Raw genomic sequence first — 8,520 nt, forward strand, 5'->3', positions numbered from 1 at the left:
CTGCCTCAACTTGTGCATCCCCTCACCCACTCCTGATGAAGGGCTTTTGCCCGAAACATTGATTCTCCTGCTCCTCGGATGCTGCCTGACCTGCTGTTTCTCCAGCACTCCACTCAGGACTAGTGAGGTGTTTGCAGCGCTGTCAGATGAGGGGTCAAGAGATTATGCAGATGTCAAATAAGCTATTTTGAGTACTAATGTATTGGTACCAGAAGCGTATAAACAGCAGTTCAGAAACATAAAGGTGGACCCAGGTCAGACTTATGTTGAGCTTGAAAGAATTAAACATAGTCATTTTGATCGATGGGTGTGGATCTTAAAAAATAGACAAGACACATGAGCCTGTAAGAGAGATTATTCTGCTGATAGATTTTAAAAGCTGTCTACCGGAGATGATAAGAATTCATGTGGATGAACAGAAAGTTCAAGAAGTGAGAAGAACTATGGAAAAGACAGATGAATACGCATTGGTGCATAAAGCGAAATTTAGCTTCCGACAGAAATTTCATCCCATGAGGCATAGAAACTGGGAGAATGGGAGATCCTTTACTACAAAAGAAAAAGTAGATCACCCTGGAAATAGCTTACCACAGGAGGAAAAAGATGAAAAGGAGGTGAAAGGCCTCAGGTGTTTCCATTGTGGTAAGGTGGGGCACGTAAAGTCCCAGTGCTGGCTGCTGAAGAAAGGCATTGTGGGAAAAGATAGAACATAGAACATAGAAAAATACAGCGTAGTACAGGCCCTTCGGCCCTCGATGTTGCCCTGACCCAAGCCCACCTAACCTACACTAGCCCACTATCCTCCAAATGCCTATCCAATGCCCGTTTAAATGCCCATAAAGAGGGAGAGTTCACCACTGCTACTGGCAGGGTATTCCATGAACTCATGACTCGCTGAGTAAAGAATCTACCCCTAACATCTGTCCTATACCTACCTCCCCTTAATTTAAAGCTATGCCCCCTCGTAATAGCTGACTCCAGATGTGGTAAAAGAGACTAAGCCAGTAAGATTAGTAAAATTAGTAAAGGAAACCCCAAGAGATGTCAAGGAGCAGTGGGAGTGCACACCCCCTGGGCAGCGGCAGTGTATTGAATTAGTGCCCAATCTTGATAAAGACTTCCCCTCTGTGGGTAAAGTTTACTCAGGAAGAACAGGGGGTGAAAGGAAAGAAGTTACAATTTTAAGAGCAATGGGATCTGGTCAGCCTTTAATACAGGTCGTTCTGCTATAACGTGTTTGTCAGCATGAATTAGCTATAATGTGATGGATAAATTGTGGACATCATCTGGATAATGCAAACTTTCTACTGAACGGATATAGCAATTTTGTTTTAGCGATTTTCCATAGCACGAGGAACACAATTATGCCGTCATAGCAGAACAACCTGTACAAAGAGATGAAAGTATATGCACTACTTCTGAACAGTTACCTGAGAGGGTGATCATTTGTGGAACAGATGAACAGACATTTAGCATTGAGATTAGAGTGCAGCCTAATCTGCTGTGCTTTTCCAGCACTACTGTAATCTTGACTCTAATCTCCAGCATCTGTAGTACCCACTTCCGCCTATAAATTTAGCATTCCCCAGGTTGGACAGCTAAATCAAGGCTGGGGTATTAACAGTAGGAGTGACTGACTGAGTGTCAGTTCCAGAAACACAGTTTGTTCTTGGAAATGATTTTGCAGGATCCAAGGTAGTAGTGACATCCCTTGTGATGGATAAGCCAAGGGAAAACCAGGGAACTGAGGAGTTACAAGAAAAATACTCTGGAGTTTTTCCCAGAGTGTGTAGTAACAAGATCCCACTATCATTAATTACAGCAAGAAAGAAAAACTAAAGAGAAAGACGAAGGAGTTGAAGTTCAGTTAGCGGAACCCTGTTTGATGAAATAGTACAGGAAAAAACCTGAACAGGTAAAGGGTTAGGCAGAGGTTTTTTTTGTCCTGACAGGCTAACAGACCTACAGCAGAAAGATGAGATGGTAAAAGATCCATATTATGATGTATACTTAGAAAAGGAATCAGAATGTACTCCCGAGGGTTGTTATCTTAAGAATAGAATCCTCCGGCAAAAACTCTTAGGCAGGTTAGTGCAGAGGAGAAATGGGCACCAGATTGTGTTGCCGATGGCTTACAGACAGGTGAGCATTGCGGGTAGCACATCAAGTAGGTGTAGGTGGTCAGCTCGGGTGTGGGGAAGTCTCAGGCTAAGATACAAATTCTATTGGCCTGGACTGCGTAAGGATGAGGCTGAATTTGGCGTACATATCATACATGCCAGGTAATTGGAAAGCTTCAGACAGTAATAAAACCAGTGCCAATAAACAGGGAACTGGGTATTAGTTCCTGCCCTAGCGAATGAGGAATCAAATCCAGATGATGTGGATTTTGGTGTGCCTCAAAAATTAAATAACGAGGAAGTCTTTGAAGAATGAGATAGGATAGTGAGCTATCTGTCTCAGGAACAGCAGTAAGAGGACATGTGTAGGAATAGAATGGGGATGATTAATACTATTCCGCATGAGGTCGGAGTAGGTAATGCTGTTTTGATAAACCAACACCCCTACAGGCTTAATCCTTTCAAAGCCACACATTCCCAGAAGGAAGTGGAAGTGATGCTCAACGAAGACATCGAACCAAGTGAAGTTTGCTGATGGTGTGAGTTCCCAAACCTGATGGGACTCCATGATTTTGCGCGGACTATTGGAAGGTCAACGCAGTTACTAAGTCAGTCTCATACCCAATACCAAGGTTGGAGGATTGTGTAAAGAAAGTTGGACATGCCACTTACATCACAAAATTGGGAACTTAGTGCGTGGTTATTGATTGGTATCTTTACTGGAAAAAGCAAAAGAGGCTTCTGCGTTTGTCGCCCCAAATGGGCAGTATCACTTCAAAGTGATGCCCTTTAGGATGAAGAATGAACCTTCCACATTTCAAAGATTTATGAACAGAGTTGTAGCAGGATTAACTAATTGTGCCGTCTATCTCGATGATTTAGTGATCTTTAGCCATTCATGGAAAGATCACATGGTACAGTTCTGGAACTCTTTGAATGATTATGGAAAGCAAAACTGGTAATAATGTTTTTTAAAATAAATATGAATATAAAAATAATAAATATAATAAAATAAAGTAAGGCGAAGGCAGAGGTGACGTCCTTGGGACATAACATCAAACATGGAAGGTTGACCCCACGGAACGTGAAGATGAAGGCCAATGAGGAATTTCCACAACCATCCACGAAGAAAGAGATGCTTTGATTTTTCAGACTTAGCGGATTCTACTGGAAGTTTGTACCAAATGCTGCAGCATGGTGGCACCGCTGATGGACTTGCTAAAGAAGAACATAAAAGTTTGGTGGACAGAACAATGCTAGGAGGCATTGAGAATTTAAAGGCCATGTACACCACTGCACCACTTTTAGCTCCACCAAATGCTTAAAAACCCTTTAAAGTTGCAGTCTTTGCCAGCGGTCTAGGAGATGGAGCTGTGTTAATACAGGAGGATAGTGACAGAATTGAAAGGCTAATCGGTATTTTTTCAAAGAAATTCAGTACACACCAGGAAAGGAGTTTGGTACTGTCCTTACAATGCTAACATTTGTGAGAGGATTAATGTTTCAGAGATGAAGAGTGCGGTGCTGGAAAAGCACAGCCGGTCAGGCAGCATCCAATGAGCAGGAGAGTCGATATTTCAAGTATAAGCTCTTCATCAAGAAAACATCATCTTAATTTCTGATGAAGACTTTGTGCTTGAAATATCGACTCTCCTGTTCCTCGGATGCTGCCTGACCGGCTGTGCTTTTCCAGCACCACACTCTTCAACTCTAATGTCTAGCATCTGCAGTCCTCACTTTCTTCTAATGTTTCAGAGATGGCTGCGTACACAGACTTCAACCCCTTCACATTTTTGGAAAGATTTAAAGACAAAAATAAGAAACAATATCAGTCGAGTCTTATGTTACAGACTCGTCGTACATGTTGCAGGTGCAATATTGTGGACTTAAAATGTGTGGATAAGATACTGTCCAATATTATACAGAGGAACCACAGTTACCTGAACAACACAGGCGGGGAGTATTTTGTTCAGATAATCAAATGCTGGATAACACTGTTAAGCCAAACATCGGAACTTGCAATCTTGTCCGGATAATCCAAAATTCAGATAATCGAGGTTCCTTGGTGTATGTGTGCAGAATTAATATGAGCATAACTTAGATTAAGGACACATTTATTGAAGAATGGCTTTAAGATTTAAAAGAAAAAAAATGAAACCATTGTTTCATTACTGTTTCATTCCTTTTTTTGGGGGGTGGGAAGAAAAGAGATGTTGCAAAGTCAAAAAAAGTGTGTATGGTCACTTTAAGAGAGACTACAGTCACTTTGAGAGAGAGTTGAGAGATCATGACAGCACATGTGTTTGTGTTTAGCTGACAGGTGCAGAGTGCATGGAGAATTCAGAACATGTAACAATCAGCTTCGGTTGTGTTTTGTTAAGGCAGCCGGGTTTGAATTTAACCAACTAATTTAAACTCTGTCCAGGATACCAAAAAACAATAAAATTGAATTTTGTTGTACTGACAACATCGGAGGATTGTAAAAATGAAGGGCATTTGAAGATTAAGTAGAGCTGTCTATCAAACACGAGTGTCATCTGAAATGGCTGTCAACGTGCTCAAGGAAATCTCTCAGGAGGCACCATCTATTTAAAGAGTACCAAGATAATTTATAGCTAAAAATACTTGCAGTAAAAAGTAAGATGACAACCCAGCAGATCCGGAAGGATGCAAGGGAAAGAAGCAGATTTGGAAGACCGAGAGGAAAACAGTGTAAGAGACTGATGGACTTTGAGAGATGAAGTTAATTTACTGTTGAAAAATTGCATTATTGGAGCAGCATTTTAATAGAGTTGTGGTAAGATAGTGATTAGTTAAGAAAAAGGGGGCTTGGGTTTGCTATTGGTTTTGTTTAGTGTTTACTTTTAGAGTCGGGAAAATAAACTGTTATTTTTTTTCTGTGAACTGTGGAAATCAGAGGTTTTCTTTCACTCACTCACATTTAACAGATGAAGAGGCGAGGCGAGCTCTTCTGGGTGTTTTAGTTTTAATCAGTAGAGGGATTTGACCTGTGTCATAACATCAGATGCTGAGTTTCTCCAGCATTCTTTGTTTGGATTATTTGTATTTCTAAATAAATTCTCTCGATGTGACGAATGACTTAAATACTTGTTCACAAGGGTGTCTGTTTGTTTAAACATCACTCCGTGAAGATTTCAATCATCCATTTTGTAAGGTACAGGCACATAGTAACTGAACAGTCCCCACTGAAAAATACAAAATACATTTCTTTCCTCATCTTTTAAACCTTGTTTATTTCTTTGTATTGTTGAATATGAAGCCACACAACTACATCAGAAACTTCCTGTCCTTACAACCTTTGTCACCAATTTGTGAAAATGGAGTCCATAACAGGTGAATTGGCAAAAGGTTGCTGACACAGAAGAAAAGAAAGTGCTGAAAGTGTTGAGTGAGACTTGGCAGATGGACGAGCGTTTCTTCCAGTCTGTACCAGAAACCTTCACCTTCATTCCCCTACGCCCTCGGATTAATGAGTTCAACACGCGGCGAGATATTGAACAATTCTTCCGCCGCCTTCGCCTCCGTGCCTACTTTCACAACCAAGACTCCCGCCCACCCTCTGACGACCCCTTCTCCCGCCTCCAACACACCCCATCCACCTGGACACCCCGTGCTGGCCTCCTACCCGCCCTCGACCTCTTTATAGCCAACTGCCGCCGTGACATTAACCGACTCAACCTGTCCACCCCTCTCACCCACTCCAACCTCTCACCCTCAGAACGTGCAGCCCTCCACTCCCTCCGCTCCAATCCCAACCTCACCATCAAACCCGCAGACAAGGGAGGCGCGGTGGTAGTTTGGCGCACTGACCTGTACACCGCTGAAGCCAAACGCCAGCTCGCGGACGCCTCCTCTTATCGCCCCCTTGACCACGACCCCACCTCCCACCACCAAACCATCATCTCCCAGACCATCCAGGACCTCATCATCTCAGGGGATCTCCCATCCACCGCCTCCAACCTCATAGTCCCACAACCCCGCACCGCCCGTTTCTAACTCCTGCCCAAAATCCATAAACCTGCCTGCCCCGGCCGACCCATTGTCTCAGCCTGCTCCTGCCCCACCGAACTCATCTCCCAATACCTCGACACGGTCCTGTCCCCTTTAGTCCAAGAACTCCCCACCTACGTTCGGGACACCACCCACGCCCTCCACCTCCTCCAGGATTTTCGCTTCCCCGGTCCCCAACGCCTTATTTTCACTATGGACATCCAGTCCCTGTACACCTCCATCCCCCATCACAAAGGACTCAAAGCCCTCCGCTTCTTCCTTTCCCGCCGCACCAACCAGTACCCTTCCACTGACACCCTCCTTCGACTGACTGAACTGGTCCTCATCCTGAATAACTTCTCTTTTCAATCCTCCCACTTCCTCCAAACTAAAGGAGTTGCCATGGGCACCCGCATGGGCCCCAGCTATGCCTGCCTCTTCGTAGGATATGTGGAACAGTCCATCTTCCGCAACTACACTGGCACCACCCCCCACCTTTTCTTCCGCTACATCGATGACTGTATCGGCGCTGCCTCGTGCTCCCACGAGGAAGTTGAACAGTTCATCAACTTTACTAACACCTTCCATCCCGACCTGAAATTCACCTGGACTGTCTCAGACTCCTCCCTCCCCTTCCTAGACCTCATTCCTGATGAAGGGCTTATGTTCGAAACGTCGAATTCTCTATTCCTGAGATGCTGCCTGACCTGCTGTGCTTTGACCAGCAACACATTTGCAGCTGTACCAGAAACCAATGGGTTTCACAGATGTATTCACTGTCTGAGTGACTGGAGTCACATGGGCTGCTTAAGGGGAGGGCGACATCATCACTAAATTAATTTTGAAAGTTAAATGCTGAAGCAGGTACTGAAAATGGACAGCAATGTGATTGAGAGGAACACATTGGAAGCTTGGGATTTTGTAAAGAAATTACCTTCTACACCCATGGTGTCAGTGAAAAACCCATTTGCCACCTTGTAAAATAGGATTTGAACACTTACCATGGGAGGACAGATTAGTTCATCTGGTAGAACATGTGCTGCTCAAGTGCAGAGTTGTAGGTGAGCTCCACACTGTGCACCATCTGAAGACCCACTCAAATATAAGGAATCCAAGTATGATCTTCGCAGAGCCATTAAGACAGCCAAGGATCAATACCGAACCAAATTAGAGACCCAGACAGACACCCGGCGACTATAGCAAGTACTGAATGACATCACAGGTTCTGAAAACAGATAGTGCAAGATAGCAGATGATGACACATTCCTTCCAGATCGTCTCAACGCCGTCTGTGTTCGCTTTGAGCAGAATTTCAGTGGACAGGTAACACCTATTTTGACAAGTCCTGATGAACCTATCCCAACAGTCACTGCATCAGAGGTCAGATCAGCTTTCCTTCGTGTGAATCCAAGGAAAGTGATGGGACCAGACGGAGTACCAGGCCGTGCACTCAGAGCATGCGCAGATCAACTGGCAGAGGTCTTCTCGGACATCTTCAACCTCTCCCTGCAGCAGGCCACTGGCCCTGCCTGTTTCGAGAGGGCCAACATCATCCCTGTGCCTAAGAAGGCTCACGCAGCATGTCTCAATGACTACCACCCAGTGATCCTAACTTCGGTGGTCATGAAGTGCTTTGAAAGGCTGGTCATGGCATTAATTAACTCCAGCCTCCTACTACTCTTGACCCACTCCAATTTGCCTATCGGACCAACAGATCCATGTCAAATGCCGTATCACTTGCCCTTCACTCCTCTCTAGAACAGCTTGACACCAAGAACAGCTATGTAAGAATCCTACCCATTGACTACAGTTCAGCCTTCAACACTATTATCCCCTCGAGACTGATTACTAAACTTAGTGATCTTGGACTAAGCCCCACTCTCTGCAACTGGATCCTCAGTTTCCTGACCCACAGGCCACAATCAGTGAAGACTGGGGACAATATTTCATCCTCACTAACACTCAACACTGGAGCCCCCCAGGGGTGCACAAGCGGCCCCCTCCTGTACTCCACTGTATACCCATGACTTCTTCATCAAATACCAGACTAATGCCATTTACAAGTTCGCTGATGACACCACCATAGTCAATTGAACCTCAGATGGTGACAAAACAGACTACTGACAGGAGGTGGAAGACCTGGAAAAATGGTGCACCGAGAACAACCTAGCTCTCAATGCTGGCAAAACCAAGGAACTCATTATTGACTTCCGGCAGGATGTTACTCATGCCCCCTACACATTTTAACCGCACAGAGGTGGAACGAGTAAAGAGTGTCAAGCTCCTGGGAGTGATCATCAACAAGCTTTCTTGGACTCTTCATATGGACGCACTGATTACAAAGGCCCAACAATGTCTCTCCTTCCTCAGGCAGCTGAGGAAATTTGGC

Source organism: Hemiscyllium ocellatum, chromosome 46 (assembly GCF_020745735.1).
Source record: "Hemiscyllium ocellatum isolate sHemOce1 chromosome 46, sHemOce1.pat.X.cur, whole genome shotgun sequence".
In the NCBI taxonomy this organism is placed as follows: Eukaryota; Metazoa; Chordata; class Chondrichthyes; order Orectolobiformes; family Hemiscylliidae; genus Hemiscyllium; species Hemiscyllium ocellatum.